This window comes from Rhinoderma darwinii, chromosome 11, assembly GCF_050947455.1.
Source record: "Rhinoderma darwinii isolate aRhiDar2 chromosome 11, aRhiDar2.hap1, whole genome shotgun sequence".
Lineage (NCBI taxonomy): Eukaryota > Metazoa > Chordata > Amphibia > Anura > Rhinodermatidae > Rhinoderma > Rhinoderma darwinii.
In genome coordinates this window covers 39,305,104-39,325,231 of record NC_134697.1, presented here as the reverse complement: position 1 = coordinate 39,325,231, position 20,128 = coordinate 39,305,104, and the positions used below count along the sequence as shown (strand labels likewise).

Here is a 20,128-nt window from a genome sequence, read left to right as displayed (position 1 = left end):
ACATTACACCGTCCAGAGTGAAGAGAAAGTCACCTCCTATTGGCTATTAGTCACATTAGCATATTTAGAAAAATGCTCAGAACTTTGCAAATAAAACTTTTTGGGGAAAAAAAAAATCACACTAGTTATCAGCATCATAGCGCCTATTAGATTAGTTAGGAGATAGGGAATTAATAAACTAGTAACAGATCCGCTTTAAAGACATTACCTTCATTTTTTACATGCGTTCATTTGTAAGAGCCTCAGATGAGGACAGTCTTTGTCCAATCACAAATAATAAAGGGTCGGAGGTGGGAGAACAGCTAATGCAGATTTTTTTTGTGCTTCTTGTCAAGATAGGAGGTCATTGTAATGAAACAAACTCAATGTAATACTGTATAATGTCATTGGCTGATTGTACTGAACGCCTCAAAGTCACTTATGTGTTTTGAAAGGTGAAAACCAGGTGACAGGAGAAAAAACAAAGCAGGCGGATAACAGATCAATATAGGTCACTTCCCATACATAAGGAGGAGAAAGAAAGCAGGTTTTGTTTAGTTTAGACAAGGATTAATGAAACCACATGGGAATCCAATGGATGCTTATGTGCATAAATCATTGAAGAACAGCCAAGTGTTACACAGAGATGTTAGGCTGGAATCACACATGCAGTTGGTGGTGCAGTTTTGATGCAGTTTTTTGAGCCAAAGCCAGAAGTGGAGTCGAAAGGAACGGGAAGTATAAAAGGAAAAACTTGTACTTTTCCTTCCTGTTGGATCCACTCCTGGCTTTGGCTAAAAAATCAGCACCAAAAACTAAAAAGGTTGTATTACAGCCTAAGGGCTTATTCAGACGAGCGTGTCATACGTCTTTGTGCGGTTAGTTAAAAAAAAAAAACGCAATTCAAATGAGCCTGTTCACACGGCCGTCGTTTTAACGGACCATGTGAAGGGGCCGTGAAAAAAATAGGACATGTCCTTTTTTTAGTTCGTTTTCACAGATCCGGCACGGGTGCGACTCGGACGTGACAAATTAGTTTTTCCACTCATTCGTCTGAATAAGCCCTAAGGGTGCAGTCACATGGGGCAGATTTCGTTGCCTGTGACCTGATCAGCAGTCTGACATTTTTGTTTTTGACTGTTGGGATTCTTGTTGTTAAGAGCATAAAGTATAAAAAAAAATTATTTATAATAATATATGTAACCATGGGTATGATTTACCATAAGGATAATTGCTCCTACCTTCAAAGATATTCATGTACAAGGATTTCTAAATGCTGTAAATAATTTAAAGCATGTCTTATACCTGATCTGACAGGTTGGAGATTTGGATGTGTTTTAATGAAATTATGTCGTCTAGTGTAAAATAGTAAATCCGTCTTGTACATTCTACTACAGAAGGAGAGAAGGCCCTGCCCCAAGGGCTTACAATCGATAGAAGAACACGCGGGTAGAAGATGCTGATCCGGAAATAAAGTGGTGGCACAGTTATTATAACATGGGTTGTAAGAGTTTCTGAAGAGGTAGGTTTCCGGTTGCTTTTGAAGTTTTGGATGGTGGGAGAGAGTCAGACGTGATGGGGTAGAGAGTTCCAGAATATGGAGAATGCACTAGAGAAATCCTGAAGGCGATGATGTGGGGAGCAGATAAGAGAAAGAGGTCTTCACAAGGCCCAGAGATTGTGTGAGTTATCAAGAGATTAGGGCACAGATGTATCGAGGGGGCAATTTGTGGACAGCCTTGTATGACACGGTTACTACTATGAAATGAATTTGCTGGGCAATGGGCAGCCGGTGAAGGGATTGGCAAAGAGGAGGGGAAGTAGAGGAACAAGAGGGGAGAGTTCGATAAACCAGACATCATAGGTGGAGTAGTCCAAGAGTGTTAGATGGGAGGCCAGAGAAGAATGTTGCATATTCATGAGATACTCCATGCTTACAGACAAACTAATATGCGAATATTAATAGTGAGAACTACTAACTTCTCATAAAGATGAATGAGAATGTCCCAGCGCCACCTTTCATTCCTACCTTCACTGAATATTAGTGTGTGCTCATGTAGAGACTGATCACCTTTGGATACTTTTGACCCCAGCAGAAGATAAAACACCAGGGTGACCATACACTAATAACGGTGGGACGAACGCTTGTTTGGCCGTCCGTTGTCTCTAGCAAGCTCTTGTATAAACATGCATGCTTGCCGAGCATGTATGTTTATTTCAATAGGAAGAGGGGAATATGATGCAGCCAGACACCTCTGGTAGCAGCTCACACCTCCTGTAGGCACAGGCATGTTGAAATTGAACATGACATGCCCAGTACCTCTCAACCTTGACATCTGCCATTAGAGGGTGGGTGGGGGGGGGGGGGGGGAGTCAGGTGGCCTCATGCACATTAGATTGTCTGATCCTGTCAAACTTGAAGGTTCAGCCGAGCTCTATCGAATGTGTAGGGGCACCTTTATGAATCACCCATCTCTGTATGTTCTAAGGTTATTATGCTGGTATGGCTTAACCTGTATGGGATCTATTCTGAGATGACCAAGTAGTTTAAAGAGGCTCTGTCACCAGATTTTGCAGCCCCTATCTGCTATTGCAGCAGATCGGCGCTGCAATGTAGATTACAGTAACGTTTTTATTTTTAAAAAACGAGCATTTTTGGCCAAGTTATGACCATTTTTGTATTTATGCAAATGAGGCTTGCAAAAGTACAACTGGGCGTGTTGAAAAGTAAAAGTACAACTGGGCGTGTATTATGTGCGTACATCGGGGCGTGTTTACTACTTTTACTAGCTGGGCGTTGTGCATAGAAGTATCATCCACTTCTCTTCAGAACGCCCAGCTTCTGGCAGTGCAGACACAGCGTGTTCTCGAGAGATCACGCTGTGTCGTCACTCACAGGTCCTGCATCGTGTCAGACGAGCGAGGACACATCGACACCAGAGGCTACAGATGATTCTGCAGCAGCATCGGCGTTTGCAGGTAAGTCGATGTAGCTACTTACCTGCAAATGCTGATGCTGCTGCAGAATCAACTGTAGCCTCTGGTGCCGACACGATGCAGGACCTGTGAGTGACGTCACAGATCTGCACTGTCAGAAGCTGGGCGTTCTGAAGAGAAGTGGATGATACTTCTCATCAGAACGCCCAGCTAGTAAAAGTAGTAAACACGCCCCGATGTACGCACATAATACACGCCCAGTTGTACTTTTACTTTTCAACACGCCCAGTTGTACTTTTGCAAGCCTCATTTGCATAAATACGAAAATGGTCATAACTTGGCCAAAAATGCTCGTTTTTTAAAAATAAAAACGTTACTGTAATCTATATTGCAGCGCTGATCTGCTGCAATAGCAGATAGGGGTTGCAAAATCTGGTGACAGAGCCTCTTTAAGTTTGGTCGTATGTCAAAGCTGCTGAAGGCCAACTATCCCTTTAATTTAAAAGATACATTCATCCAACAACCTCTTGTTAAAGAGGCTGTCACCACATTATAAGTGGCCTATATTGTACATGTGATCGGCGCTGTATTATATAGAAAAATAATCATGTACACTATAGGCCACTTATGTGGTGACAGAGCCTCTTTAAGCATCTATAATGCTTGGTCCCTGTTTTTGCCCATAAAAAATTATGCTACAAAAGCGAAAATGCTATAAATAACAAAAATTGCATCAAACCTACATCTTGTAATATTTTATTTCCATATTGTGACAGATTTCTGGCACTTCAGTAGTTAAACGGAAGTTTGCAGTTAATGAAAAGTATGATTCATAATAGGGTTATCCTTTGCTCTTTTATAAAACGTTCGCTCGGCAAGGCTCATCACGCAGGGTGAGTCACAGTAATCCTTCAATACAGACATAACACAATTTTCAGTGTCACCGCTTCATTTCATGGTCACCTGGATACAGAAAAGAAAAGTCCCCAGCTTGCCAGACACAATGAATTGAGCGATTGTGTATAGTCTCGACGGTTTCATTTGTCCTAACTTTGTACCAACACTTAGTTATTTTATAAATATTTGATTATTTCTCGCATTGACTGCAAAGATCATAAAATTAAGGGAATTAAAAACGGATTTTCCCTGTCGCTGCTTAATGGTAGAGTAGTGAAAGTGAGGGATGAAACAAGCAAATGTAATATCAGGTTTTATTTACGATGCGTTTCGAGGCCGCACCAGCCTCTTCATCAGGTACAATACAAATGCTCATAGCACAGCCAACCAGGTCAGCAGAACTGATCACCTAACTGTGGTTTCTGTTTTCTCTCCTCTACTGTATAGCGTCTAAGAGCTTACTAGCACATATAGAAATACACAGCCCCGTATCTCTTAAACTTTCCTATAGCAAAGATAACGGAGTTCAGTAGAGTACATGCTCTGAATGTTCCCACAGAACTGATCATGTATGCTGTTTACCTAGTTTAAAGCTTACCTTAACCCTTCAGATGACTTTTTTTTTTTTTAGAATAAGCGGTCATGTAAGTAAATGAGAAATAACACTATTTCTGCCCATTATATAACCTGTATTCTGCCTTATTTAGCAGTTTTCCCCTCTACAGACGCTTTCTAATTCGCAGTTGTCTCAGCTACTGGGTAGAGCCCAACTGCTTTTATGTCTTCTATACACAGAGGAGAAGAATCCTGCTCTCCTTTATCTATCGATCACATATATAGAAGCTGCAGCAGCATGGGAAGATTACACAGCAGCAAAGTGCAGATTATACAGCAGAAATGAGCAGTGTAGCTGAGAATCCAGCAGTAGGGTGAGATATAAATCTTATAAGCAGCAGGTGTATCCTCCCTGCTTCTGCTCCCCCTACCCCATCCTTAAACTTATATGGGCAGCGTCTGTCTTCGTTCTCTGCTCCCTCGTTCTGCACACCCCTCCCCTCTCCATAGATTTCTATGGGCAGGCAATGAAGAGACACCTCCCCCACACCCACAAACCCCCCCCCCCTGCAGTCGTCGTCCTCTGCTCTGTAACTAGGGATACATTTTGCTTGAAAACAGGGGGTGGACAGCAGTTTACAGGAAGGGAGACTCCTAGTGGCAATAACGTCACACAAAATAAAACTACATTTTAATGGCCCCATGCACACGACTGTAAAACCATGACCCATACTACAGTCCGCGGTTTTACAGACCCATTTGGTTCTTTTACCCGCGGACACCTTACCGTTTTTGCTATGGATGGGTGTTCGTGCCGTAGAACCGTGCCGGGAATTATGAAGCATGTCCTATTTTACGTTTTTTTACAGGCCATGCTCCAATACTTTGTATGGGAGCACAGCCAGAAAATGCAGGCGGCCGTCAGTGGCCAGCCATGCCCCCAATCGCAGGCTGTGATCATAGGCATGGCCATGTGTATGGGGGCTTATAGTAAGTTACAAAACGTATCTATATCAGGTATACTATTACATTAGTATACGTTCTTTGTGCAGATCATGGGTTAACTTCAAATAGACACTAACTTTTGAAACACTAGAGAATACCATTGTGGAATAACCTAGTTTTCTGTCAATTAAAAAAAAGCATTTGTCCCTACATTCAAAAAGTCTACCAGGAAATACAAAGAGCGTGTCCCAATCTGGAGGACCTAGCACATCTATGCATTACATGAAAAGCCCAATGATTTAAATGGAAACTGTGTAATACCTTCGTTCCCCTGTGGTGGCACTGCATAGAAATTAAGCAAGAGGTGATCATCCTTCTAACATAATGGAAAGTCTGCTTGTGCAGTCCAACTATTTGTCAATTTATGGTTATCACAATTGCTTTAAATATGTCAAATAAATACTGAAAACAAGCAATTAAGATTGGTAATGTTTCACAAAAATACGGCCTGAATAATTAATGGCCTACACAAATTTGTAGCCACTAAAATACATGTATGTCTACTCCATGGTTATAGACCACAAATATCCCCACACTTTCCATTATGTACCACGAACCCTGGGAAGAAAAAGTTAACTAAAATATAAGCAACTAGAAACCAGGCTCCGCTTTTGCTTCCATATTCCTATGTAGTCTTGAAGCGACCCTCCAGTCCCAGGACGACATTTTAAATATGATAGGATTTATGGAGTAGTATCACCTGGTGCCCTCCAGTAGTGCCCCTATGCCATAGATCTGTGTTTTAAGTTCCCCTCTGTAATGTCCCAAAATGACTGCAGCACTTCTTAGAATACGAGTCAGAGACACTCCCACTGTTCTTGTATTGGCCAGAGCTGCTCACGTGAGCATCTGTCCAATCTGTAAACAGAGGAGGGAGTGTCTAAGACAACACAGAGGGGACCCTAAAATGGCAGAACCACGGCAGACAGGCACAACTGGAGGGAGCCAGGTAATATTACTCCACATACCCCACCACAGGTATCATTTTGTCCAGAAACCGGAGGGCTGCTTTAAAGAGGCTCTGTCACCAGATTTTGCAGCCCCTATCTGCTATTGCAGCAGATCGGCGCTGCAATGTAGATTACAGTAACGTTTTTATTTTTAAAAAACGAGCATTTTTGGCCAAGTTATGACCATTTTCGTATTTATGCAAATGAGGCTTGCAAAAGTCCAAGTGGGTGTGTTGAAAAGTAAAAGTACAACTGGGCGTGTATTATGTGCGTACATCGGGGCATGTTTACTACTTTTACTAGCTGGGCGTTCTGATGAGAAGTATCATCCACTTCTCTACACAACGCCCAGCTTCTGGCAGTGCAGACACAGCCGTGTTCTCCAGAGATCACGCTGTGACGTCACTTCCCCAGGTCCTGCATCGTGTCAGACGAGCGAGGACACATCTGCACCAGAGGCTACAGATGATTCTGCAGCAGCATCGGCGTTTGCAGGTAAGTCGATGTAGCTACTTACCTGCAAATGCTGATGCTGCTGCAGAATCAACTGTAGCCTCTGGTGCCGACACGATGCAGGACCTGTGAGTGACGTCACAGATCTGCACTGTCAGAAGCTGGGCGTTCTGAAGAGAAGTGGATGATACTTCTCATCAGAACGCCCAGCTAGTAAAAGTAGTAAACACGCCCCGATGTACGCACATAATACACGCCCAGTTGTACTTTCTTTTCAACACGCCCAGTTGTACTTTTGCAAGCCTCATTTGCATAAATACGAAAATGGTCATAACTTGGCCAAAAATGCTCGTTTTTTAAAAATAAAAACGTTCCTGTAATCTACATTGCAGCGCCGATCTGCTGCAATAGGAGATAGGGGTTGCAAAATCTGGTGACAGAGCCTCTTTAAATCTAAATTTCTTTAAACACACACTCCAAATAGGATTGCAAACACACGCATGACATTATGCCTGGGAGGCTCACCAAATCGGCATGGCCCTTGAGAGGCACAATTTGGCAGCTTCCAGAAGACTAAGAGACAAAAAAATTATCAAATTATTAAATTGGACAAATTGGAAGGGGGGGGGGGGGTATTATATTTCTTGTCTATTAAGTTTTACACAATCATTATATATCTTGTAATAATATTATCATTTAACCAGGTTAAATAAACAGAATAATCTACGTCACTCTCTACATCAAGTCCACAAGGTAAAAAAAAAACACCAGGGGTGAATATCAAAAAACAGTGAGCACAGCATGAAAAGTATACACAGCCCAATGCAAAACATCTGAGGCAATGCTGGCTTCAAATAAGGTACCAAGCAGCTAAGATTGGGAAATACAAAAAGCACAATATTCTTTCATTAATGAGGCCATAAACACATCAAATTACACAAGTAGAGTAGTTTCTGGGTCTTTATAAAATCCTTAGGTTCATTGCCATTTTCAGAAGTCCCTAGTGTTGACATTAAAGGCATTGTGTGATTTCAGACCCCTACCCATATGCCCAATATTTGCGTGGTGTTAAAGGTGGTTTCCATGGCTCATTGTCTTGGCACTGGGTGACTACAAAAATACTTGAATGAAAACAATAGACTACATTTCATTTATTACAATGGGGTAAATAACTGCTGTAAATAAACACTAACTATGCAGCCTTAAAAAGATTATCGTTGGGTCTCCAGTAGTCTCATCCAGCTTATCAGAGAGAACCAACAAAATGAAACCTTGTGGATTTGATAGATCCATTAGGTAGACATGCAGTGTTTCCATACCAAGACCATGTTCACACATTCTGTACTCTTAGAATTTAGGGTTGGATTTTGTGCCTAAATCTAAATATAATGCCCTTTTGCACTGGCCAATTATTGGGCAAACGAGCGCTCACAGAATGCTCGTTACTGATAATTGCCACGTGTAAACAGGACAGCGACCAGCAGATGAACGAGCAAAATCGGCTAATCGTAGAGTTTCAAATGCTCAAAACATTATCGTTGTCTGCAGCGCATCTCCCTATGTAAACAGCGAGACGTTCTGCCGGCGTGCTCGAAACGTATGGGATGAGAGATTGTAGTAACGAGCGCTCGTCCCCGTACTAGCTCCTTGTGAAAGGAGCAAACGAGCGACAATCAACGAGCTGTCTGTCTGTGCTCGTTGCGCCGGCCAAAATTGTCCGGTGTAAAAGTACCTTAGGCTGCGTGTTTCCTGAAAATCCCATACCAGATTTGCCTATGGCCTTGAATGCTGCGGTTATTAGCGCAGTTGTTGGGGTTGTTGCTAATCCCATAGGCTTTACCAAGTAGCTTTTACACAACATACAACGGACAGAAGTAAAATCAGCATATCGTCGCTGTCATTACATATATTAGTAGTAAGGTGCAGTTTATAAAGTGAACAGTAAACAATGCTTATTGCCCTCCACGGGCATAATGTCTGACTCGCATCATTCAACCCCTCACGCACCAGACTCTACAATACATGGGCTATGAACATTAGAAATGGAAATTGCTTTCTGTAAGCCGGCTTCATCAATCCATTGTGATTGGTATTCTCACCGTGCCGTGGTGAATGCAGCAGAAGACGGTCAATACATGACCCCGTTCTATGTCCTTCAGTACAGGCAATTAACCCTAAGAGCAACCGAGACCTCTGTATTACTATAGGTACTAAGACAGAAAAATACAAGCCATGGTCAACACATTCCTTTATGATGTTACCTTAGAAGACAATTTATTTAGTGCTATATATGGATTGAATATTACCAAAACATAAGCAATCTGATTTAAAAAAAAAAGAAAAGAAAAATAAATTAAATAAATGAAACTAGCTAGGGCATTCACCTTATCGGAAGAGATGGCGTGTGCTCACTCATGACGAAGAACTGCAGTCCATCAGTTAAAATGATATTCAGGATTTCAACAGGCAGATAACATTCCAAGGCTGTGTTCACATCACGTTTTTGGCCTACATTTAATGTATACCCCAGGAAAAAGCTCCTGGCGTATACATCAAACTGTGTGAACAAAGCCTCAGGCATCTGTCAGACTGAGTTTTTTGGCGCAGTTTTTGATGCTGAAACCACATCGGAAACCGCCCCAACGGCCAAATTCGCCTCCCATTGATTTCAATGGAAGGTGGAGGCGTTTAACTAAAAAATAAAACTAATTAAAAAAAGCAACATGCTCTTTCTTCAAGCATTTCCATCTCTGACCTCCCATTGCCATCAACGGAAGGCAGGAGAAAGCGGTTTTCGCTGTGTTTTTTGCCCATTGCGCTCAATTGTATTCATTAAACGGATACATTGTGAGCTGGCTAATGAGAGTTCATCACGTATCCGTTAAACCACTATTAGGCGTCCGTTTAATAGATTCTTCACCCATGGACTATAATAGAATCCATTTAATGGCTAGGTTATGAAAGGCTATTGGAAAGCTCATGACATACGTCAAACATTATATACCTGTGACCATACAATGACAAATGTCACTCATAAGCACCCATGTTTTAAAAAAAACGTATAACGCACAGCATACTTTTTTTTTCTTTTTGTGGGATCGGGTGAGATGGAAGAGAGTTGTCGATTAAAGTATTCCATCCTTCAAAAAACTTATACGGACGTATACCAGCCAATAGGACACTTTTTGGCCTCTGTAGGGCTAATGGAGTCCCACGGACACATCTAGTGTGTATGTAGTTCACGCTAAAAACAGACATCCCAAACGTAATTTAAATAGGGCCCAAGACAAATGTTAGAGATGAGAAATTTGTTCTACCCGATTTCCCAGTCCATACAATACAATGGAAGAATCAATTCGATTATTATCCTTAAATCCGCCAAAAGCAAGTCTTAGACCTCCATTTGCCCAGTACATTTATGGCATATACTGTTGATATGACATAAATGTAACAGATTGAAGTACCTTTAAGTTTTTTTTTACGACTCTTGGGAAAAGTACAATCAGACTGTGTGGCCCTTGGAACACAGGCGTTGCGCATCCCTGATCTATAGGTTTATCTGTTTGAAGGCAACGCATTTAGCTGCGCTGCACACAGACCCTATTTACTATCATAAGTTCTTGTTCCACCAGAAAGGTTCAAGGTTCAATTTTCCCAGCTTAAAAAAACCTACTGATGATATAATGTTATAAACAGATGTCTCACAGGGACAGGTAGCTGGTTGGGTACAAACCACATTGGTATGCAGTACCCCCACAGTGTCATGAAATAGCAAACTCACTGATAGCATAGCATATATATGAGAAAGAAAAGAGTCATGAGCTATATATAAAGTACAAAATACAATTTTATTAGATATAATTGACATAAATGATTTTAATAAAAAACATGGCGAGGTTTCTAAAAATAGATATGCCTGTGGGTCACATTTGGAGAGTATATACGACCATGGGTATATTTGTATAATAAACAATGAATGACACGAGAGCATGCAGGTATATATTGCTCAAATGCACCGTTAACAATTTAACCAGCACTGCTGATATTAAAGGGAAAAAGGACAACATAAAGTCTATGTCAAAGGTAAGTGTGCCGTATGAGGAAATCCCTATTACTGGAACAAAGTGCCATTCAATCTAAAAAGTCCAAGGACTTATAGTAATAGCTGCACTCAATGTGCAAAGTATACACCATATGCATGGCTACTACTCCGGAATCACCGAATAGAGCTAGGAAGTATACACTCACCCATAGTTGAAAGAAAGTAAGATCGTGATCCACAGACAGTGAAAGGCCACCCCAACGCGCGTTTCGCTGTATCAGCTTCCTCAGGGGGTCTGAACTAAACTATATCCTGTCCACCCTTTTATATTGTCCCACGGCCCGAATCGCAGAAGAAAGAAGAGAAGTTCCGGGTGTCAGTCCACATCAGAGGTCCACGGCGCATGCGCGGGATTATTGCATGGACCACGAGAACTCGGTCACCAGTCATCACGCCCCAACTGCGCGTGCGCGCCTCCAAAGACGCGTCTCCATGGAGATCGCGCAAGCGCAGAGGGGCGTATAGAGGAGAGGGGACCGAGTCGCGCGTCCAGCATACCTGCTCATGCGCAACCCCAAAGATGTGGTCAGTGTATGAGTAGGCAGATCTATCTTTAGATGGATGGCACCCGTCCCCAGAAAAGACCCCCGAGATGAACCTGAAGCGGCACAATCAAGGGATTGACTATAGACATCAAGGCAATCATTGGATGATATACATATACTTTAAAAAGAAGAGAGTACTAACAGAGACTCAATATGTGTATGCTGTTGCATAAAAGGAGAACAAATAATAAATTAAATGGTGAAGAATATATATAATAAATATTTATAATATAATATTACAATATAAGACCGAGACTAATGCTCGGATATAAAAATATCAAAAGTGGGTAAAGAAAAAAGGGGGGGGGGGGAAAGAAAGGAAAAGTGGAAAGAAGGAAGGAAAAAGTAAAGGGGGGGGGGGGGGAAGGGAAATGAAAGGTGATGAAGCAAAGATGCACAAAAAAGAGATGAAATCAATCCATAGGAAATCTGTTAATAACTTGTGCTGATAAAATATATATAGAACAGTACACAAATTATACTGGTAAGTGCAGTGAGAAAGTGCTAAACCGTGTAAAATATATGATCACAAAAATATTTATAGATAAAATTATATATACACCAAAATTTACCAAGGGTCTCAGAAAGGGGGGAATTTCAAAAAATAGATAACATCCCAGCCATCCTACTTTACAATATAGTAAAAATATAATGTTGGGACATATTATTCATTTCATATTCAGGTAACTGTTGTTCATCAGTTGAATAGTCATGTTTCAAATTGTTCCAGTATGGATCGTGGTCATCAAAACACGAGAACGTCCTCATGAAAGAACTACGACCGGATCTAAATCTAGAGGTGGGAACAAAAGGTTAGTAACATTTTCCAGGTGGATCAGGTATATATTAACGCATAAAATCGCCTAAAAAACGCAAAAGATAACAGTGAATGGGTATATTCTATAAAAAGGGAGAAAAGCTCAAATATTCATTTAGACCAGATGGGGTCATAGTACCGAGGGTAATAATCCATCTGCACTCTTTTTGTGCAAGGATTTTAATCGCATTACCCCCTCTGACACCACAATGAACCGTGTCTATACCTCGCACCAGAAACGTTTTAGGATCGCATCTATGATGTAGTTTAAAATGTTTAGGTATCGTCTTTAGTAATGACACGTCACTGATTTGTTCTGCAGCCTGGATATCCCTCACATGCTCACGAACACGAATCCTGAGTTGTCTGGAAGTAAGGCCAATGTATACTTTAGAACAGCCACATGTTGCGTAGTACACAACATGGGTCGTGCTGCATGATATGTAATGCAGGATATTGAATTGGCGTCCGTTTTTAACAGAAGTAAAGGAATTTGTCCTTATTATGTTGGCGCATGCCACACACTTGCCGCAGGGGTAGCAGCCTTGAATCGGGCCTCTTGAGGAAAAGGGGTTGAGTTGTAAGGGTACGTAATGACTTTTAACAAGTATGTCTCTCAGGTTTCTATTTCTTCTGGCCGTCATCTGGGGATTACTTTGTAGAGCCCATGTTGTGTACTACGCAACATGTGGCTGTTCTAAAGTATACATTGGCCTTACTTCCAGACAACTCAGGATTCGTGTTCGTGAGCATGTGAGGGATATCCAGGCTGCAGAACAAATCAGTGACGTGTCATTACTAAAGACGATACCTAAACATTTTAAACTACATCATAGATGCGATCCTAAAACGTTTCTGGTGCGAGGTATAGACACGGTTCATTGTGGTGTCAGAGGGGGTAATGCGATTAAAATCCTTGCACAAAAAGAGTGCAGATGGATTATTACCCTCGGTACTATGACCCCATCTGGTCTAAATGAATATTTGAGCTTTTCTCCCTTTTTATAGAATATACCCATTCACTGTTATCTTTTGCGTTTTTTAGGCGATTTTATGCGTTAATATATACCTGATCCACCTGGAAAATGTTACTAACCTTTTGTTCCCACCTCTAGATTTAGATCCGGTCGTAGTTCTTTCATGAGGACGTTCTCGTGTTTTGATGACCACGATCCATACTGGAACAATTTGAAACATGACTATTCAACTGATGAACAACAGTTACCTGAATATGAAATGAATAATATGTCCCAACATTATATTTTTACTATATTGTAAAGTAGGATGGCTGGGATGTTATCTATTTTTTGAAATTCCCCCCTTTCTGAGACCCTTGGTAAATTTTGGTGTATATATAATTTTATCTATAAATATTTTTGTGATCATATATTTTACACGGTTTAGCACTTTCTCACTGCACTTACCAGTATAATTTGTGTACTGTTCTATATATATTTTATCAGCACAAGTTACTAACAGATTTCCTATGGATTGATTTCATCTCTTTTTTGTGCATCTTTGCTTCATCACCTTTCATTTCCCTTCCCCCCCCCCCCTCCCTTTACTTTTTCCTTCCTTCTTTCCACTTTTCCTTTCTTTCCCCCCCCCCCTTTTTTCTTTACCCACTTTTGATATTTTTATATCCGAGCATTAGTCTCGGTCTTATATTGTAATATTATATTATAAATATTTATTATATATATTCTTCACCATTTAATTTATTATTTGTTCTCCTTTTATGCAACAGCATACACATATTGAGTCTCTGTTAGTACTCTCTTCTTTTTAAAGTATATGTATATCATCCAATGATTGCCTTGATGTCTATAGTCAATCCCTTGATTGTGCCGCTTCAGGTTCATCTCGGGGGTCTTTTCTGGGGACGGGTGCCATCCATCTAAAGATAGATCTGCCTACTCATACACTGACCACATCTTTGGGGTTGCGCATGAGCAGGGATGCTGGACGCGCGACTCGGTCCCCTCTCCTCTATACGCCCCTCTGCGCTTGCGCGATCTCCATGGAGACGCGTCTTTGGAGGCGCGCACGCGCAGTTGGGGCGTGATGACTGGTGACCGAGTTCTCGTGGTCCATGCAATAATCCCGCGCATGCGCCATGGACCTCTGATGTGGACTGACACCCGGAACTTCTCTTCTTTCTTCTGCGATTCGGGCCGTGGGACAATATAAAAGGGTGGACAGGATATAGTTTAGTTCAGACCCCCTGAGGAAGCTGATACAGCGAAACGCGCGTTGGGGTGGCCTTTCACTGTCTGTGGATCACGATCTTACTTTCTTTCAACTATGGGTGAGTGTATACTTCCTAGCTCTATTCGGTGATTCCGGAGTAGTAGCCATGCATATGGTGTATACTTTGCACATTGAGTGCAGCTATTACTATAAGTCCTTGGACTTTTTAGATTGAATGGCACTTTGTTCCAGTAATAGGGATTTCCTCATACGGCACACTTACCTTTGACATAGACTTTATGTTGTCCTTTTTCCCTTTAATATCAGCAGTGCTGGTTAAATTGTTAACGGTGCATTTGAGCAATATATACCTGCATGCTCTCGTGTCATTCATTGTTTATTATACAAATATACCCATGGTCGTATATACTCTCCAAATGTGACCCACAGGCATATCTATTTTTAGAAACCTCGCCATGTTTTTTATTAAAATCATTTATGTCAATTATATCTAATAAAATTGTATTTTGTACTTTATATATAGCTCATGACTCTTTTCTTTCTCATATATATGTGATGATATAATGTGTCTGTGTTTATGTGCAGGAAGAAAACAAAGCATCCGGAGAAAAGAAAGTCACATTGTCACACTGGTAAGATTCTAAGGTTCATCGTCCCCATACATTGCCATCATATCAGCAGCATATCTCACAGGAAGATGTACTAAAGATAATATTTAATGCTGCATCAGTGATACGATCAGACGATACATTTGCTCGTTCATCGGCTGATCGCTACCCTGTTTACACAGGGCAATGATCGGGAATGAGGATTCGAAAGAACGCTAGTTTGCCCGATCATTGGCCTATGTAAAAATGGCCTTTACCCAACAATATCTCAGCTGATGACTGAGAAATTGTGCTGCTCATACAAAATGAACTTTATGTAAAAAGTGCCACCACCTGCTGTAGTCCACTCAAAGTTACCCAAAAACATTGCTATCATAGCCAAAGAAACTAAGTATAAATTGCCCCAGCCGATCTACAATCGGAACACCTAAAGGTATTCAGAAGACTACAGGAGATTGTTTTAGAAACATGTGGGAGAAAGTTGCTGGATGGCATATTACAGAGCCGGGTGGGTGGGCATTGAAAACAGAACTTGACGGGAAAGAGGAGGATGCTGGGACTGACACGCCAATACATATGGGAGTGGGAGGCAGCTGCCGGTGACCATACATCACAGCTGTCTGAAAAACTACTAAAGGACTTTTAGCGCGAGCCAATGATCGGGCAAACGAGCGTTATACGAACACTCGTTTCCGATCATTGCCCTGTGTAAACAGGTTGATGATCATCAGCTGCTCAGATCTTTTATGCGGCCAATAAAATGGTTGCCTAGTCGGAAGCACATCTTCCTGTATAAATAGGGAGAAGCGCTGCCGATATGATGCAAATGCATGAGGATGAATGATAGTCTCCCCCATACATTATCGATCATTGCTCCTTGTGACTGGAGTAAACAAGCGCCAATCCATGATCTAGCACGTCGATCGGTGATCGTTTTCATCGCCACGATCAGTCTAAAAGGACCTTAAAACTTCTGTTCTCACCGGACTACTCCTCCGTTTGGGTGATTAGGGCAAATTTGCTAATGGAAACTTAGTAGTTAGTGCTTTACATTTTTGCTGTAAGAGCAATGGTCATGTTTTTTGTGCCTGCGGTCAAACCCCTATAGGATCATAAATCATTCATCTTCACTCCACATATAGGAACAACATTTTGCTATGATGCAAATAATTTTTCTATGGCTTATCAGCTGGACCTGCCAACTTATTAGTTCATCTATGACGATCATGACTACTGGATCTGGAATATGGATTGCTGCGACATCTGTCCAAGTTCCATTTGTTTAAGCAAACAAAAAATGGGTTAACCATCAGTGATATGGTGACGGTCATAAAATCTTATCTAAACATTCTTGCCTGCACTGAAAGTTATTATATTGCAAAGTCAGTTGATGTGACATTTAACCATCGTTCAAACATTCACTTTATACTGGTATTGCTTTAAGAGAAGAGACTTTGTAGCGCTTACACATTTCCAATAAATATTAACAAAAACAGCCTCCAGAATAGGGTTTGTTTAATAAAGTGACAAGAAGATTGACTAGTTCAGCTTAAATAAACACAATAGCAGCAGTAGTCTGTTTACACAGTATTGAATACCATGCTGCTTTTTACATATAAAATCCTACATGGAGGAGATGTCGAAACTGCAGAGCCTTGGCCTCCCAGACTTGAGATTGAGAAAATGTTGGCTCGGTGAAGCAGCATGATTCACACAAGGGCAGAGCTGTCTGGGCAGAATTTCTTGGTTTGGATAATGACCTCAGAGCTTCACTGAAGCCACATCATCCACAATGTGTCAAACTGATTTGTTGATTCAGAACAAGGCCGACTATTACTTTGCAGCATGAGGAATGGAAAGCTTTAAAAACTGCTACAAATTCCAACATCCGAAATAAATAAATCGGAGAAAGAAGAGATAAAGCAGTACAACAGTAAAAATATATTCATGGTATAGCTATAAAAAAAAATAAAAAATATATATACACAGGAATGGATGTATCGCAGCCATCTAAAAATGGTTTCTAAAGGTTGACTCTGGTATTCCGCCAATGCCAAGAGCGGATTCACAAGCAGCATCAAGTGGAACTTTGTATATACAATAATTTCTCTCTCCCTTCAAGTACATCTGTCACAGTTTAGGACATCTAGAAGGACCTTTAAGGCCAGGATCTCACACACAATTTTGATGCCGTTTTTGGCACCGTTTTTTGAGCCAAAGTCAGAAGAAGATCAAAAAGGAAGGAAATATATTATATTGTCTCCACTTGTGTTTGGCTTCAAAAACGGAGCCAAAAACGGCACCAAAACGGTTTAGTCATTCCTGACCCCTTTATGCCAGGATCATTCGCAGTTTGACAGCGAAGAACCCCAAAGATATCTGGTTCCCATAACTAGTGGAAAATTGGCCTAGCAGTCCTTCCCCATCTCCAAGTCAATGGGTGATAAGGAAACTGACAAGCGCACCCCAGTTGAAATCCCAATGTGAGCGCCAATTGAGGGTCTGAAAGCAATCACATGCTAAAAGCAACTACACTATGCTATAGGCAAATATTGTGTGCCACCCGAAACAAAGCATTCCTGGCTAGTTGGAAACAGAGAGGGATCACATTCAGGCACTGCTTAGGCTAATAGCATGAGGTTTCCTGCTAAGTAGGGACTTACGCCGCATGCACACAACTGTGTGCGCCGTCCGAGTCCCGTCATAGGACATGTTCCATCTTTCCTCGGATCGGAGAGACTGACCATTTTTCACGGACCCGAAGCACCCGCTAAAGTGAGTGGGTCGGGTGCCAATTGGATGCCGTCAAAAACGGCCTGTGTGACACAACGGTCGTGTGCATCAGGCATTAGAGTGGATTGGTAGATAAGTGACAACTGGACACCAGGAAATGAGATCCAAAACAGGTGGTCACAAGGGACTGATGTGCAAAACAGAGTATCACTATGTCCCCAGGCAACAAAAGTAGAAGGTTGTGAATCCGTGAAATGTTCGCAAGCAGCGATTTTTCAATTAAAGTGATTTTCCCACCAAAGACATTTATAGAACATCTAGAACAATAGGGGTCCCTCCTGCTCAGCTGTTTGCATAACTCCCATAGGCTAGAAATGGAAAGAGCGGTGGAATAGTGTGGCCAACTCTCCATTAAACTACAGCTCAGGCCATAGCCCTCTTGCTTTGCAGACTGAGTTTCCCCAATTCTCTCAATAGGTGGGCACTCAAAAGGTAGGAACTCTACCAATTAGACATGTATACCGTGTGGATATGCCATAAAGGTCTTTGGTGGGAAAATCCCTTTATCAAAATTTTGCATTATATGGTTGTCATTTAAAATCAATTATATTTACAAGTTTGTGTAAGATGTGATTGAAGATGGCCTCATCTTCCAAAAAATATTACCTGTAAAGCTGTTCCCTGTGCAGGAGTTCAAAAACAAATCCAAAATTGTTCTCATGGAATATGAGTGCGCAGAGTGACCTAATATAGTTATGGAAAGCAATAGTCTAGGCAGCCCATTGCCTGCTGGAGTATGTTTAAACAACCACTCCAAAAGCTCTCAAACTACTTCAACATTTCCATTTTCTCACCCTAAGTATTTTAGAGTGACCATACTACTCCTGGCGAACGGATACATTTTCAGTTCCACCTAAATTTAGAATAGGTAAGAAAAAATGGTTTTAAGACTAAAAGCACAGAGGCAGGCAAGGACCAGGGCCCAGATGAGAGGAACATCAGCCTATCCTACAACACGATCCTATCCCATTCACTGTCTGTGGTGGTAAATCTCTGAGTGGTATGCAACTAAGCATTGGGAGAACACGTATGAACTATATCACATGCCTCAGCCGCAGTCCCCGCGATCAGTATAGGAGGACTAATATCTCAAAAGTTTATATTGTCTAGTTTATGCATGTCTAGTACCCTTGCATGCCTTACTTCTTTAATAGTTTAGGCCTCGTTCACATCTGCGTCGGTATGTCCGCTGTTAAGCAGAATACTGAAAATGCTGGAGGTGCTGGTTCTGTTGTACAATGGACCCCATCGGTGCCCGACAAGGCACATTGACTTTAAAGGGTTCCGAAGGAGGGTCCGTGGTTTTACCGTTAATAGCGCAGCATTGTTTCTGGTATTTTTGGCCAGATCGGAAAAGGAGGTTCTGTTAAGGGCGTCCAACGCAGATGTGAACCGGGTCTCCATTTTCAATCATTTTAAGCTAAAACACATTATTAAATCCATCATATGTTCCATAGGTTATCACCAAAGGCCATGCCTTATCCAAATGTGTTACTACCATTACAGAAATACATTTTTAGCGTTTAACCTCACAGGTCAGTCCTGCAAAGCCCTTTACACGCAAACTTGATCCTACCAAGACCCATTTTCCATAGCCCATGCTGGCCCGAGATGGTCCATCCTCACAATACTGGTCATTATGGTTGTATTTTAGAGGTGACACTGCATGAACCGGTATCTAGAACTTGCAGAGCCAGTGTGTTAAGAACAGTGTAGGAAAAAGCGTGTCCTTTAATTATTAAGCAAGTGCCTGGAAAAGGAGTGTTTCAGCTTATACATTATTCATTTCTCCTCACAGGCGGATGCAAACTGATTTGGCATGGAGATCCACAGCTCTTCACATATGCGTCTGTTCGGGTCCTCTGTCGCAGATCTTGTCATTTTTGCTGAACAAAAAAATGCAGCATGACGGAAACTACGATGAAAATCAGACGTAACCCATTAAAGTTGGTTTTTGTCATGCCACAGATGCAGCTCTTCTGTGTTTGTTATTCTGTTCCTGCGATGGAACAGAATAATGGAAAACCGAATGCAGATGTGAAGACAGCCTTAAATAATAAATGAAAACAAAATACAATATAGTTACAAATAATTTTAACATTGAAATTCAAACTAGTGACTGTCTGCTACATTTACAGTGGTCTTAGGTTGAATGCACACGATGAGCCTTACGTGCGGTTTTGAAGTACGTAACTGTGTGCGCAGCACCAGCATAGACCATGAGATTCCAAGAAATCGCATGTACATGATGCAGTATTTTCCCGCACGTAAATTGA

General features: G+C 41.4%; 1 protein-coding gene and 1 long non-coding RNA gene across 4 annotated transcripts in view; one reads left to right on the top strand and one right to left on the bottom strand.

The window, feature by feature from the left end:
- Positions 1-20,128, bottom strand: part of JMJD1C (jumonji domain containing 1C) — a 250,851-nt gene that overhangs the window by 129,869 nt on the left and 100,854 nt on the right. The gene's annotated exons all lie outside the window — the stretch shown is intronic.
- On the top strand, positions 1,383-19,894 carry LOC142662886 (uncharacterized). The gene is made up of 3 exons (XR_012851029.1): positions 1,383-1,501; positions 15,037-15,083; positions 19,651-19,894. It is a non-coding gene; the product is annotated as an uncharacterized LOC142662886 (long non-coding RNA).